Raw genomic sequence first — 14450 nt, forward strand, 5'->3', positions numbered from 1 at the left:
AAAAACGGTTTTTGGGATATAGGTTCAAATCCCATGAAAACCGCTGGTGGAATTTCTGGAATGGGAAGTTGTTCTCTGTACCATTGGTAGTTGCAATAACCCGCCGTGTTAACAAATGCCCATTGATGCCATCATGCCTGGTCTAGCCTTCAAGTGACTCCAGATTCACCGTAAGGTGCTGACCCTCATGTGCCTTCTGAAGTGACATTGCAAGCCACTTTCTCCAAGGGCAATTATCGATGGGCAACAAATGCTGGCCTGGATTGAAGAGAACTGAATTGAATTTATTGTCACGCGTACCGAGGCACCGTGAAAAGCTTTGTTTTGCGAGCAATACAGGCAGATCACAGAGTTAAATAGCATAGATAAGTAAATAATAGGTAAACAGCGGCAAAACAAAGACACAGATACAGACGAATGTTAAGAAGGTTTGTGAGTCCAGTAGTATTCCTGTAACCATTAAAGCCCATAACCTGTGGAAAAATAAAGGAAAAGAAATGATTCTTTTTAGCTGGTGGCAAGGTGCCAGGCTAGCAATGGAACTAGTTGGCCAAGTCGTTCGATCCAGCAGGTCTCCACTGGTGAGGCCTCAGGCTGGGCAAGATCTGCATCTCAGCAACCGTTTGATTCAGCAAACACCCCATGGGCAGTAAATAAAAGCAGCTTCATACAGCCTAACACCCTTAATTGTCACTGTCTCTCAAAAATCCATTATCACAATTTTCTTAGCAACCGTACAGCTCGTGGAAGAGGTTAAAGAGGCATCCACGACAATCTCTGTGGTAGAGTAGTTATAGCTCAATTGTTTATTATACAAAGCAGTGAGTGTGTAGGGTGGTGGTGGGAGACGTAGGGAACCCAATCAACCTTTCTTTTCCAACACGACTAGGGTATAAGTTAACCGGAAGTTGCATTGTAATGTTGTGATGGATTTCATGAGATCTAACAGAACCACTGCAAGACAAGTGAGTAGGAATGTAAAGAAAATAAGTCCAAGCCTTCAAAGGGGCAAGCAGTCAGCATGTGCTGAATGTAACGAAATCTCACACATAACAGGGCAGTCAACTTGTGGGATTTTTAAACTTTTATTTCTTTCCGGTTTTGAAAACAGTCTCCTGTAAAACAATGATATGCTTTTAAAAGCAGCATAAGGGACCTGTGTAATAAAAATGCTGCACATATCTGTATTTTTGACTGGAGGTTTTGGCTGAAAATCGTAAACACTGCAAGAACAATTTCAGCAACCAATTTGAAGTTCACTAAATCTTTCTGCCTTGTAAAATGGGAGATAATTGAAGGCAGTTTTTTCATTGCATGTATTGTAATGTTGATTTCATATATGTCTGCATGTGATATAAACACAATTATTCTTAGTGCAACGTTAGAACCCAGTGCACTGGGCCACGCTCAAAAATCACTCTTTCTCAATAGATACTTAAAAAAGAACACGATGCCTTGGGCACTGCTTGTTAACAGTATCTAATAATGTGATTCTGCCACTCACAAGCTGGAGAACACAGTGCTTTTTTAAACAAATGTTCGACTTTTCCTTTCAACAATAAAGAACTGCAGACCCCAGGCTGTTACTGCTAAAAAGACAAGACCCACATAGAAGCAAAATACACAGTTAAAAAAAATCTTCCATATTAAAGACGTATGCTTTGCACAAATGATTCATTGGCTAGATAGACCTGCAAGGTCAGATTCAACTCTCATTAGCCTCAGTGTCATCGCTGTGTCTATATGTGAAATATAAGTCCAATCGCTCGGGAATTCAAGTTAGAAGCGCCCTCTATTCTGTTAAAGACAGCACAGTTTCATTTTACAATGGAATAACTTGAGGGTAGCAGTTGGCACCTTTGTAACAAAAGCCCTCTGCCAACTGTGGCAAGACCACAAGGAAGATTGATGGGGCTTACGCACCCTTATCATTTATGGATCAATTCACTCCTGGTGAACTTGACTCAAGAAAGGGTCTCTCAAATAAAAACTACTCACTTCTCGGCAGCAAAATATTATCCCAGACAAAGATGTCCATAAAAGTCTGCCATCAATGGGCTCAGTGTTTGTACAAAGCTGAGGCTGCTGGCTGATAGGCAGAAATGGGACCTTCTCAAAATTAGGAGATACTTTGCTTATTAATACTTTCAGGAAGAATCAAGCCACTGCCTTTGCATAAATATCCAATACAAATTTGCTGTGCTTAATTTACTACTTGGGAGGTCTGAGGTGGGGGTTGGGGGCATTGCGCGGGTGGCAATGAGCTGTGCTCACAATCATTGTTTGGCTCATGCTTCATAAGTTTCCTACTTGTTCACTCAGAGGTTTGTCTGCGGGAGACTGAGCACAATGCACTGCTTGCGGTTCCAGCATTAAAGAAATGAAAAATTTGGATCCAGATTAACGTGTGCTGTGTTAACATATAGGACTGCAAGGGCACTTTCCTTACAGGCAGTGATAAGAAAAGAGAGAACTTGCATTTCTGTAGGACCTTTCGTGACTCGGGACGTTCGACACTGTTCTACAGCTCATAAAGCTGTGTGTTTATTGCTGTATTGTAGGAAGTACAGCAATCAGCTTGTGCAAAAGATCCCACAAAGAGCAATGGGATATCAGTCAGTGAATCTGTTTCAGTTGAAGGATGGATAATGTTTGGCCAGGACATAGTGGAGAACATTCCTGTAGGTCTATAAGATAGTGCCTCAAAATCTTTTGCCACCATCTGAAGTGGCAGAGGGAGTCTCAGCTTAAGATCACAGCCAAAAGATGATCAAAACAACAAACACACAGCTTTTTGTCCGAATCTTTAATGTAACAAAACAGTCCAAGGTGCTTCCTAGAGGTATGACGCAACAAAATTTGACACTGAGCCGCATGAGGAAAGTTTTCTTTAAGCAGTATGGCTGGGGAACGTTAGTCTATCCAGTCAATTCTTGTTCTTCACAACTTATAAAAACTGGATTTGGGAATTGTGAGTCCATTTGCAAAATTAGCAGACCATTCCAGATTGGGAGTGTGGTAAACATAAAGGAAGAGTGCAGCAAAATGCAGGAAGATATTGATAAACTATTGGTGAACACAAAACGAGAAGTCTTTTTATTTTATTTATTGTGGACAATTAAAGCATGATAAGCATTTATCACCCATTCTAATTGCCAATGAGAAGATAGTGGTGAGCTGCCTCTTGACAACCAATGAGTTGCTGGGACCATTTCAGAGAGTAGATAAAAGGCAACCACATCAGGATGTGAAATCACATAGGCCTACATCAGGCATAAATGACAGATTTTCTTCCCGAACGGAAATGAATGAAGCAATGGGTTGGTATTTAACAACAGTTCAGCAGTTATACAGAATTACTGACTCTAGCTTTTCTAAATTATTTAATGAACTAGATTTAAATTCCCCAGCTGCTCTGGTCGACTTTGAACTCACGTTCCCTTGATCAATGATCCAGATTTCTAGATTCCCTGTCGAAGTAACATGACAAATACGCTGTCGATCCCGGTGCAACAATATGAGGTAATACATCCAATAAAGAATTAAAGAAAACTTTAGGAAAAGTTAAAGAAAACTGGTAAATTTATGCAAACTACCAAAAGGTGGAGCCGAGCCCCTAGGCACATGTGCATTGAAGAAGAAAGGTAGATAAACATACAGGGGAGAAAGATATATTGTAAGGTTCGATAAAAGTGAGTGGGAGGAGGGTTGTGTGTCGCCTAAATGCTGACTAGAGCAGTTGGTGCAAGCAGTGCCTATCTGTGTTGTGCACATAAAGGTGACAAGGAGGGATCTCATCAAATATTAATTAGGTAAGTCGGGATGTAGTCAGAGCCAGAAATTTCAACTAATGAAAAATAAATTTAAAGCAAACATATTAGGAAGAGGTTATTCAATGCCTCAAGCCTTTTTTGCCATTCAGTGAAGTTGTGACTGGCTCATTAATAATTTCATTTACTTGCGTTTTCTGTATTTCCTGTAATATCTGTAACGAATGAAAAAAGCTGCTGATTATCAGTTGAGCCAGTTACCAGAGCATTTTGGAGGAAGGATTTCTCTGTGCTTTGTGAGGAATAGCTGCATTCTGAATTTGCACCAAAATGGTTTAGTTCTGCTTTAAGATTATGGCCAATTGCAGAAAATTGCCTTTCCTGATGAATTGATCATGTTCAAAGCTCTCTGTTTTGAATTCAAAGTCAAGAAAGCTCAAAATGCAGCAAGTTCAAGAAGGGGGTGAGTTGGGCAATCACCTATCTGTGTATTTTTCTCTTTATTGTTGCAGACCATAAATCTTCCCAACTCTTACATCAGCTATGAAACCATGAGGAGGAATCATGGGAATAATGGAGTAGATTACAAAGGCAGAGCAGCCATTTTCAATTTTAGCTGTAAATCAGCTCAGCAGTAGGATGGGGAGTTGCTGACATTATTCGTATCTCTTTTCCCTGAATATTTCAAAATAATTTTGAATTACTGATAAAATATGTGCTACTTTGCCAAAAATCATTGGACAGTTTTCTCGAACAAGCGAAGTAGGTCTCACAGAGAACCAGCGCAAGGTCATGTTAAATCTAACCATTCTGGGATCCCAAAGGTTTCACTACAACAGTAGAAATAATAAAATAATTGAAATCGGAAAGGTTACAGACTTGATTAGATTAATTTTTTAAAAGTGTAATTTGACATATAAATGATCATTCAGGCATATGCACAATCATGTATAGCGCATTAATGTATATGGATATTATGAGGGGCTTCATTTTATTTCACCAGAAAGCATAACAAAACATGTTGACTGTTGGGTATTTAAGACTCAGGATCCTAACAGATTTTTCTAGGCAGTGGCTGGATTTATTTATCAAGTAAATGCAAATCCTCAAAGTCAATTGATAGCCTTCTCGTTTGCTAAGCTTACATTGATCACTCTGGTACTTAATCTGCAGAGGAAGCACTTGCCCACCATGTGCAGCATTGTTTGTCATTCTCCCCAACACCACGGTGGCACAGTGGTTAGCACTGCTGCCTCACAGCGCCTGAGACCCGGGTTCAATTCCTGCCTCAGGCGACTGACTGTGTGGAGTTTGCACGTTCTCCCTGTGTCTGCGTGGGTTTCCTCCGGGTGCTCCGGTTTCCTCCCACAGTCCAAAGATGTGCAGGTCAGGTGAATTGGCCATGCTAAATTGCCCGTAGTGTTAGGTAAGGGGTAAATGTAGAGATATGGGTGGGTTGCGCTTCGGCGGGTCGGTGTGGACTTGTTGGGCCGAAGGGCCTGTTTCCACACTGTAATGTAATCTAAAATCTAATCTAATCATAAGGGATTTGAGCTGAGACCCTGCTGGTGAAGATTGGATTGACAAGTTTCCTCTGGCGTCGCCTAAACCCATTGAGGCAAGGGCCAGTCTTGCCATGATATTTCAAAGCTCCTGCATTTACCAGGTGGGGTTTGTCACGGCGGCTTGTTAGTGACTTCCTCTGTTTCACAATCCATGCCCCCGTAGATTTGTGTCAGTAGATTTTGTTTAAGAGGGTTGCCCCACATGGGTGTATTCAAAGGGATAGGTACACTTCATAAAACAGAGCAAAGGCACCAAAAATATACTGTTCAGGCACAGCCTAAAACTACCAACTTCCCAAACGTTGAGTGAATCAATATACAACCTAATCCCTTGCATTCTAATTCTGTTCACCAATTATTTGTGAGGAATCCTATTGGAAGGTCTTCTGAAAATCTCAATCTACCACATCTATTGGTGACCCCTTGTCTAAAAACTCCAACAGGTTTATCCAACATAATTTCCCTTTCATAAATCATTCCATCCATCTTCCCATTTTTTCAGTCTCTCACCCCAGTACATTGCAGAGCTGGAGGATCCTAGATTGGATTACTGGTTTGTGTTGCCTTCACTGACTTCAGTTGAGGCAGTAACTTGATTGGTACCGAGTAGCTATGATGCTCCCAGGCTCTAGAGATCATGGCTGCCTGCTATTCACTATCAGTTTCACACAAAATGCAGGGATACAGAGACTCGTGTGCTGCCAGAAACGTTGCAAACATATCCCAACACCACTGCCATTAGGACTGGATTTTGATGCACCATCACAGGGGGTGATGTGGTGGCTCAGTGGTTAACACTGCTGCCTTATAGTACCAGGGATTCGGGTTTGATTCCACCCTCGGGCGAATGTCTGTGTGGAGTTTACACATTCTCCCCGTGTCTGCATGGGTTTCCTCTGGGTGCTCTGGTTTTCTCCAGCAGTCCAAAGATGGGTGGATTGGCTCTGCTAAATTGCCTACAGTGTCCAGGGGTGTGCAGGCTCAATCAATTAGCTATGGGAAGTACAAGGCTACAGGGGTGGGATGGATCTGGGCGGATGCTGTTTGGAGGGTCGGTGTGGACTCAATGGGCTGAATGGCCTGCTGTAGCACTGTAGGGATTCAATGATTAAGCTGTCAGCTCAACCAAGTGGATCTGTACCGGGTTTTTTTCAGTGTCCTCGTCAATATGTACCCATTAGTCAACACCAATAAAAAAATACTTTGTGAATTATGTACATTAGTTGTCATTGTTTCCAACATTTGAAAAGTCAAGAAAACCTCAGTTTGGGACATTTTGAGATCATGAACGACGGTACATAAATACATTGTTTTCCATCCTTGAGTTATTCAAGTGTGGAATGGCTACACATTAACATTGGTTCTGAGGAGCTAAGAAACAGATGTTAGTGGATCAGCGATGAGTCTTTCCCTTTGCTTTTGAATTTTGTGATCCTTATTTTACACTCTTCTTTCTTACTTATCTCTGTTCTGCTGTATAATACATGGTTCAAAGTTATTTCTGAAGTGAATAATTGTATTATTGAAATCTTGCCTGTTTGAAAAATACATTTTTCTGTGCTGTTGTGAAAATAAATTAAAAGGAAAAAGCGACATATCTGAGCCAAAAACAAAATATACTGGAGATTCACCGTAGGTCAGTTTGCTTTTATGAAAATAATCTTTGCTTTGGAAGTGTTGAGTATATTAATTCCTTGGAATTAAGAAGTTGTTAACCCTGCCACTTTCATGGACCGTAACACATATCCAAATGCCTTCAAATTCTTCAGTTTTTCTCTGGAAAATAAAAGTCTTTGATATTGGTAGCAAAATGAAGTGAAGGAAATGAACAATATATGTCACCAAATTACCCTGCATGGGGTCAGCCCAGTACAAAGCTGCCTGTAGCCTCAAAAATTTGTTCAATTGAATTTTGCATTCTGTCTTGGTTGCCAGTTTTGTTCAATTTCATGGATGGTTTCTCTAAGCAAGTCGTAGTGAGATCTCCTACCGCATCTTACTAAACACACCCCATTAGATACCCATGTGATGCCCCCTCACCTGATTTTCGACTCTGAACGAGTGTAGGTAGTCCACCAGTGCTCCTTACCAGCTATATAATGGCAAAGTAACCACAAGGCTGGACTGCTCATGGCTCATAACCAAGGTGGCTAACACTCCCATCTACGTACGAGCCCATTCTCTCACCCAAGTCACTGTTTAACCAGCAGGCCACATAGGTCACCTGTCCTTAGATACATCCCGACGAAACCCTCTCTCTGTGTCACTGCTACTCTGTTCCCTGTGTTCACTGTAGTCCTGCATCTTGTCATTGTCCAGTAGGGGAGCACCTCATACAGGCAAGCAGTCAGACCGTTCCAAAGATGAGCTTTTATTTACAGTCAGCAAAAGATAAATAAACTGAATGAATAGAGGCTGTAGATCTCCTTCACAAATTCTGGTGCAATGCCCAATGGCTATTTTACATTGCCCCCCACTCCCACCGACAGGAACTGGGTGGCATTGAGGTCCTGTTTGGCTTGGAGCGCCTGACGCAGGAGAGATCTGTGATGGAAAAGGAGAACTTCCTCCTCCTCAATGTCCTGTCCCTTGGAACACTGCTTCCAGCTCTTCACCGTCCAGCACATCAGCTCATTGCCTGTACCAGTTAAGCAGAGCATGTTGCACCACACTCTGTATGGACGGAACTGGAGTGCTCTCTCAAACTTGTCCAAGCAGCAGAATTATATCTTCAGCAACCCTTCACACTTCTCCACCATGCTGCTCCTCAGTGCATGGTTGGCACTATATCTGGCTCCACGTCTTCAGCGGGTCGGACAGTGGTGTCATGAGCCATGGTCACCGTGAGTAGCCCTTGTTCCCCAGTGACAGCCTTGTGAGGCATGTGGACCACCAGATGCACCAGGTACACGAACATGCTCCACAATATAGGAGCCATGGCAGCTGCTAGGGCGATGGGCGCAAACCTCCAGGAAGTGGTAACTTGATTGTTTTCCACCCAGGAGCCCATGGTAGTGGTGACTGCCCATAAACTATTCCCAGTTAGCCGACCATACCTTCCAATGCTGCTCCACGTGACCCCCTTAAACCTTCTCTTTCAGTACGTCACCATCCTGCTTCTCATTTCAGGCTTGCACTATTTCCCTCCAATCTTGACTGTTCCAAGCCCTTTTAGCCATTCGTCCCTATTTGCCCCGTAAGCCCCGATACACCCTCCCTCACCGATCAACACACAGACTCCACAGACTGTGACCTTTGTTTGAGACCGTTAGCAGGTTGACAAAACAGATCCTTCACATGACCAGGCCCCACCTGGCTGACAATATGCTATTCCCCTGACAGCTTGTGATGACCGCACAAGATTGGCCGTTGCCATTGCCGAGGTGTGTGTGTGTGTGTGTGTGCGTGTGTGTGTCCCCTCAGGGGATGACTGACTATGAGTGACTGTTCTGGGTCCACTACCAGGCAGGAACCGCACCCACCCTCTTCTGAATTTAGAACTATCTTCCACCAACTTCTCAACTTCACCATTCAGGTTAATAAACAAGTAGGCCAGCCACACAGGCAGCTGGCACATGCTGTATCCTTATAGATTGCTGCGCCATTCAGTAAGATGCCACTCCCAACACCTCCCAGGTTAGATCACAAATGCCAAGCTGCCTTTCTGTGTCTGAGCAGTACCAATAGACTTCAAGCTATGACAGGCATTCCTAATGAATGAAGGGTTTTTGCCCGAAAAGTCGATTTTACTGCTCCTCGGATGCTGCCTGAACTGCTGTGCTTTTCCAGCACCTCTAATCCAGAATGTGGTTTCCAGCATCTGCAGTCATTGTTTTTACCTAGGCATGGCACAGTATGGCAGCACATAGCAAGGCAAGACAAGGCATGGATACTGCAAGAACCCATGAAAGGAGATAATTGAGTGAGCGAGTGAGCAGCTACGAGATGCAACATTAAAAGACAAATGTAAAATTACAAGGCAGGGAATTGGAATGAAAGAAATGCGACTAGAGTCAGTGCCATTGATATAGGTTTCTGTCTATGCAGTCATTGTTACTGTTCAATGATATGTAAAAATGAAAGGTGTAGTGTCAAGGATCTTCTAATCTGTGGTGAATCTGTTGAACTCATTGGAGCAGAAGGCTGAGGAGGCCAAGTTATTGAGTGTACTTAAGACAGAGGCAGATAGGTTCTTGATTGGTGAGGTGATCACGTGTTACAGGGAGAAAGCAGGAGAATGGGGTCAAGAAGCATATCAGCCATGATTGAATGGCAGAGCAGCCTCTATGGGCTGAATGGCCCAAGTCTGTTCCTGTATGTTACGATCTTTTGACTTCCTTAGGAATTTGAACAACATCAATGATTATGGGTAGAATAACCAAAATAGGAAAGTAAACAATTTACCATTAGTCGTCAATTTTAATTCTTAATGTACTCGACAGGCAGCCTGAGACTGAAGGACAAACCCAGTGGACCTGCAAGAGGAGTGAACTAGTTGGTCAGGAAAACACGCCCAACTGAACAGCCAGCAAGGCTGCTCCACAGCCTCTTCCAGTAAGGTAGGCACCAGCTTGATTTAATTCTCTGGAAATTCTGCATAGGAATAAATGTTGTACATTACATCCCTCCAAACAATGAAGCATCAGCACGGGTTTGTACGAAAATCATTGACTGTTGTCAGCAAAAAGTGAACTAAAGATTGAAAATGCTGGAAGACTGGAAGTGCTGGAGATGGTCAGCATCTGTGAAAATAGCAGGTAAGTTAACACTTCAGGTCAAGCCATTGTTAGAACTGCTGTCAGCTAGTTAATGATGTTGTTAGGCAACTTGATTCCTGGATCACTAACTCCTTGTCAGTACTACCTGAAGAATGGTTTGCATGTGCTTCATGGTTTTCAGTTGACCGAGGGCAACATTTCTTAGTTACATGCTAAATTTTCTTGAAAACTAATTTTCCCATTTTCTTTCAAGGCGGTCCTGAATAAGAGTTACAAGCATTCGATAATAGATATTCACAGATGGAGGGAGGCCATTCAGCCCGTCACGCCTATGCAGACTCTTTTCACTCAGCTCCTACAGCCACCTCCTGTGCTTTAATTTCTGTAATTCTAAGATGCCTCGCCATTTCTGTGACAAGGCTTTCTGATGTCCCACAGTGGTTACAGCACAAATGGAGGCCATTTTGTCTGTTGTGTCCATGACAACAAGGAATTCAGCTCATCCCACACCCTGACCCTTTCCCCAAAGCCATGCACTGTTTTTTTCTCTTCAGGTTCCTATTCAATTCCCTTTTGCAATCCATAATCTACTCCGTCTTCACCACACTCTCAGTTAGTGCATTCCATATGATTAAAACTCACTGCCTAAACAAGTTATCATCACTATAGCAGAAAACAAAGAGCTGCAGATGCTGGAAATCTGAAATTGCTAAAGAAACCCGGCAGGTCTGGCAGCATCTGTGGAGAGAAAGCAGGATTGATATTTTGAGTCCAGTCTGACTTTTTTTCAGAACTGATAGCAGCTGGGCAATATGGTGGTATTTATGCTAATGACAGGTGGTTGGGAGGCAGGGACGAATGAGCGAGTAGCTGGAGACAGAGAGAGAAAAAGTCAGGCAGACAAAGGGAAACTTGATAATCTGCCAAGGAAAAGGAAAATCTGACAATTGGGACAATGAGAAAGCAAAAATGGTTTAGCTGTGTAAAAGCAGCCCATGTGATGGTAAGGGCCAGGGGTACAGAGGTAGAGAAAGGGCGCAGGACCTAGGCCTGAAAATTATTGAACTCGATATTGAGTCCTGAAGGCTGCGGGGTCCCCACGCGGAAAATGAGATGCTGTTCTTCTAACTTGTGCTAAGCTTCACTGAAGCACTGCAGCAAGCCTGAGACAGAGATGTAGGTCAGGGAACACGATGGTGTGTTTACAATGGCAGACATGTTTCATTTGCCTCTTTTGACATGCAGTTCTGAAGATCTGTCATCTGGTTCTCAGCCTGTCTGCCCCTGGGAACAGTTTCTCCCTACCTACACTGTCTGAACCCCTCTTGACTTTGCTTTTGCCTTGCTTGATAAAAATCATTCATTTCCCCCCATCGTGCCCAGTGCTAGAACACAGACAGTGTGCAGTGTAAAGTCTTTCGAGGCAGTTCAGCTTTGGAGGAAACAGTTAACGTGCAAAGGTATGCTGATTAATGGACTTGTCATTGAGCTGGCCTGTGTGCTTGGGTGATGGTGAAGTGGCTGTACCAGACACGTTTTTGATCTGGTTGCTCTCATCCTGTTCCACAAAGGGCTGTCTGTATGGCTATAATTAAAAACAAGCACTGTGATTTATTTCGGGGGTTTCAGTTTATTAACTTGGTAATAGACACACACAGGTTCAATAGTGTGATTAGAATGAACTGAGCTGCATTCATTGTGTTGTTAACAGTACAAGATATTCAATGCATCTTTAACTAGAACCCCTTTTCAATTCTGATGATCTGGCCTTGTTCGTTCGCTCTTGTACTGCTGGTGGTGATAACTGGTGAACCGCAGTTCCACATACCCACACCAAGCAAGTGATCATTCTTTGTTTGAGTTTCTGAGTATTATCAGGCTATGTGTAAATGGAGGGCATTAGATCCTTGTTGATCTGTCCTTACCTTGAGTCTACATATAAGAGTACAATCACAGAATGGTTAAAACACAGAAGATGCCATCAAGTCAGGGCTTCTCACTGCTAGAGCAACTCACCCAGACCCATCTCTCCAGGTTTTCCCAGTGGACCTCGACTTTTTCTCTCTCCAGATGGTTATCCAATTCCGTTTTGAAAGTCACAATTGAACTGGTCGCCACCACACTCTCAGCCAAAGTATTTCAGAGAAAAGAGCAGAAAATGCAGGATAAAACTCAGCAGGTCTGGCAGCATTTGTGGAGAGAGAAAGAGAGTTGACGTTTCAAGTCCAGTGACTCTTCTCCAGTTTTGAAGAAAAATTGTATTGAACTCAAAATGTTAATTCTGTTCCACTCACCACAGATGCTGGCAGACCTGCTGAGTTTCTCCAGCACTTTGTTTTAATTCAGGTTTCTGACATGCTCAGTATTTGGCTTTTATTTGAGGGCATTCCAGAACCTAGCCACTCACTGCACAAAAACAAATTCCTTAGTGTCATCACTTTCAAATTGGCCTCTCCTTGTTCTTGACCCTTCTGCCAATGGAAATGTAACTCTCTCCCTACACTTTCCACAATTTTATGGCTTTGTACACCTCTGCCAAATTGTTTCACTACTTCCTTCGAGGAAAACGGCTCCAGATTATCCAATTTATCTGTGTACCTGAAGGTCCTCATCCCTGGAGACATTCTTGTGAATCTTTGCTCGAAAAGTATCACGCAGAGAACTAGATTTGAAATTTCCTCCAGTCAGAATCACTGCTGAGTTCAAAAACAGGGATGTGAGCTGCTGTTTTAATTTGATTTGTCCATACTAATCGAGGGGTGGTGAAGCATTTGTGTCTTGTCAGAACTGAAATTAGCCAAGTCAGCACCAAATAGAGATCGATCTCCATAGCTAGGGGGTAGTCTCTATGCCTCAGTAATCTGCTGACCAGTATGTTTATGCACCAAGATGCTGGAAGACCTGTTTGATGGTTTAATGTACCTGATCACTTGTTTGAACAATTGGTAGCAGATTCGATTGTACGCTAGAGTGAAGATTGTTTAATTAAAAGCAGTACAGGATGAGGTGCTGATTCTTTTTGTGGAAGCATTTTTATATGGAAACCAGTGTTTCCAGACACATTAGCCGAAAACACTGACTAGGCAGTTCTTACCAGCAAGGTATCAAATGGTTCACTGAAAATGCAACATCCTAACCCTCAGTTTGACATTCCACTTCCCCACAATCTGATGAAATGCACATTGTTGCTGGGCCTCTCCCTGTTATTCACAAAAACATTTACAATGCATACCCGGAACACAGTTCCTTCTGGTTGACTCTGTAAAGACCACACAGGGTTTGTAGCAGTGACAGCTAGAGAACTCCCCAGTGGGGGCTCTTGAAGGTGGGCACATCTTCCTCTCTAGCTAATTTGGAGGTGGCATGTCGATGTCGGGAAGTTTAGTGAGGTGAAGGGGGTCTGCTAGTCTCCTGCAAGAGTGATAGCTTGAATCCTACCGCAATTCCCGGCCCAGCCAATTGAAGGTTCATCACATTGAAGTGTAGAGTTTGAAAATAATTATCACTGTCAATACATTAAAGAAAACACTGCATGCATTAATTCTGAGCTGATATAATTCAACATTTGGTCTGAGAAGCTTTTCCTAAATATGGACTCTGAGGATTAATTTCAAATAGTCCTTGGCTTTAATTAAAAATCAGATAATGAGTCACAATGCCTCTCGATCCTGTACAAATACCAAGCTACCTTTGTTAATAAAACAATTATGGTCGCACATTTTTTTGGATGACATCATGCATAATTTTGTTATTAATCAACACCATCTGCTGCTTGCTATCGCAAATACTTGATTCAGCCTTGGCCAGCCAACGTCTTTCCACCCACAAATATTAAAGGTCTACACTCTTGTACTGAGAAATCAACATTAAAAATTTAGCAGCAATTAAAGAATGATTGCATCATTTAAGTGGTATGTATGTGCTAAACCTCGCATTCTAATCTCAAGAGTGCATACGTTCAGTTTTAATAATTAGATGATAATGAGGGGAAATAAAAGGCAGCCATCAGCAAAGGATCCAGGTTGGGGAGTAGAGAGCAGCATTGAGTTGTGTGTGTGTTGAATATTACACATGTAAGTTTAGATGGGAGATGAAGCTCGATCAGTAAGGCTTTATTAATAAGAGCCTGTCTCTTTTGTTCATTGTCTGTGAGTTTGTGTGAGAGAGCAAGGAGGAATACTGTGTCAAGGAGTATCACTTACTCTGCATAAAAATAAAGTTTTGCATTGATCTTATTTGGTAATAGCTTGTCCTGTATTGACGTTTTGTAAAAAAAAGCTATTAACTTGTGTCTTGTCTTCTTCAGTTGCTGTTTCCCAGAGGTGCTGACTCATACTGGGCTACAGAGCTGCAGGAAACTTACCCCTTCTACCCGCTTCATCTCCCTCAAAGGTGTT

At 42.6% G+C, this 14450-nt stretch overlaps 1 protein-coding gene across 23 annotated transcripts in view; it reads left to right on the forward strand.

Annotated features, from left to right (window-relative positions):
- The window catches only part of LOC122557375 (teneurin-3), a 2612756-nt gene that overhangs the window by 1872102 nt on the left and 726204 nt on the right, over nt 1–14450 (forward strand). For 22 of the 23 annotated variants that reach the window (XM_043705048.1, XM_043705023.1, XM_043705127.1 and 19 more), the window contains one exon: nt 9778–9894. The gene's annotated coding sequence lies outside the window, so the exon portion shown is untranslated. The remainder of the gene's footprint in view (nt 1–9777; nt 9895–14450) is intronic. The other variant, XM_043705040.1, reaches the window with a different exon arrangement.

This window comes from Chiloscyllium plagiosum, chromosome 2 (assembly GCF_004010195.1).
Source record: "Chiloscyllium plagiosum isolate BGI_BamShark_2017 chromosome 2, ASM401019v2, whole genome shotgun sequence".
In the NCBI taxonomy this organism is placed as follows: Eukaryota; Metazoa; Chordata; class Chondrichthyes; order Orectolobiformes; family Hemiscylliidae; genus Chiloscyllium; species Chiloscyllium plagiosum.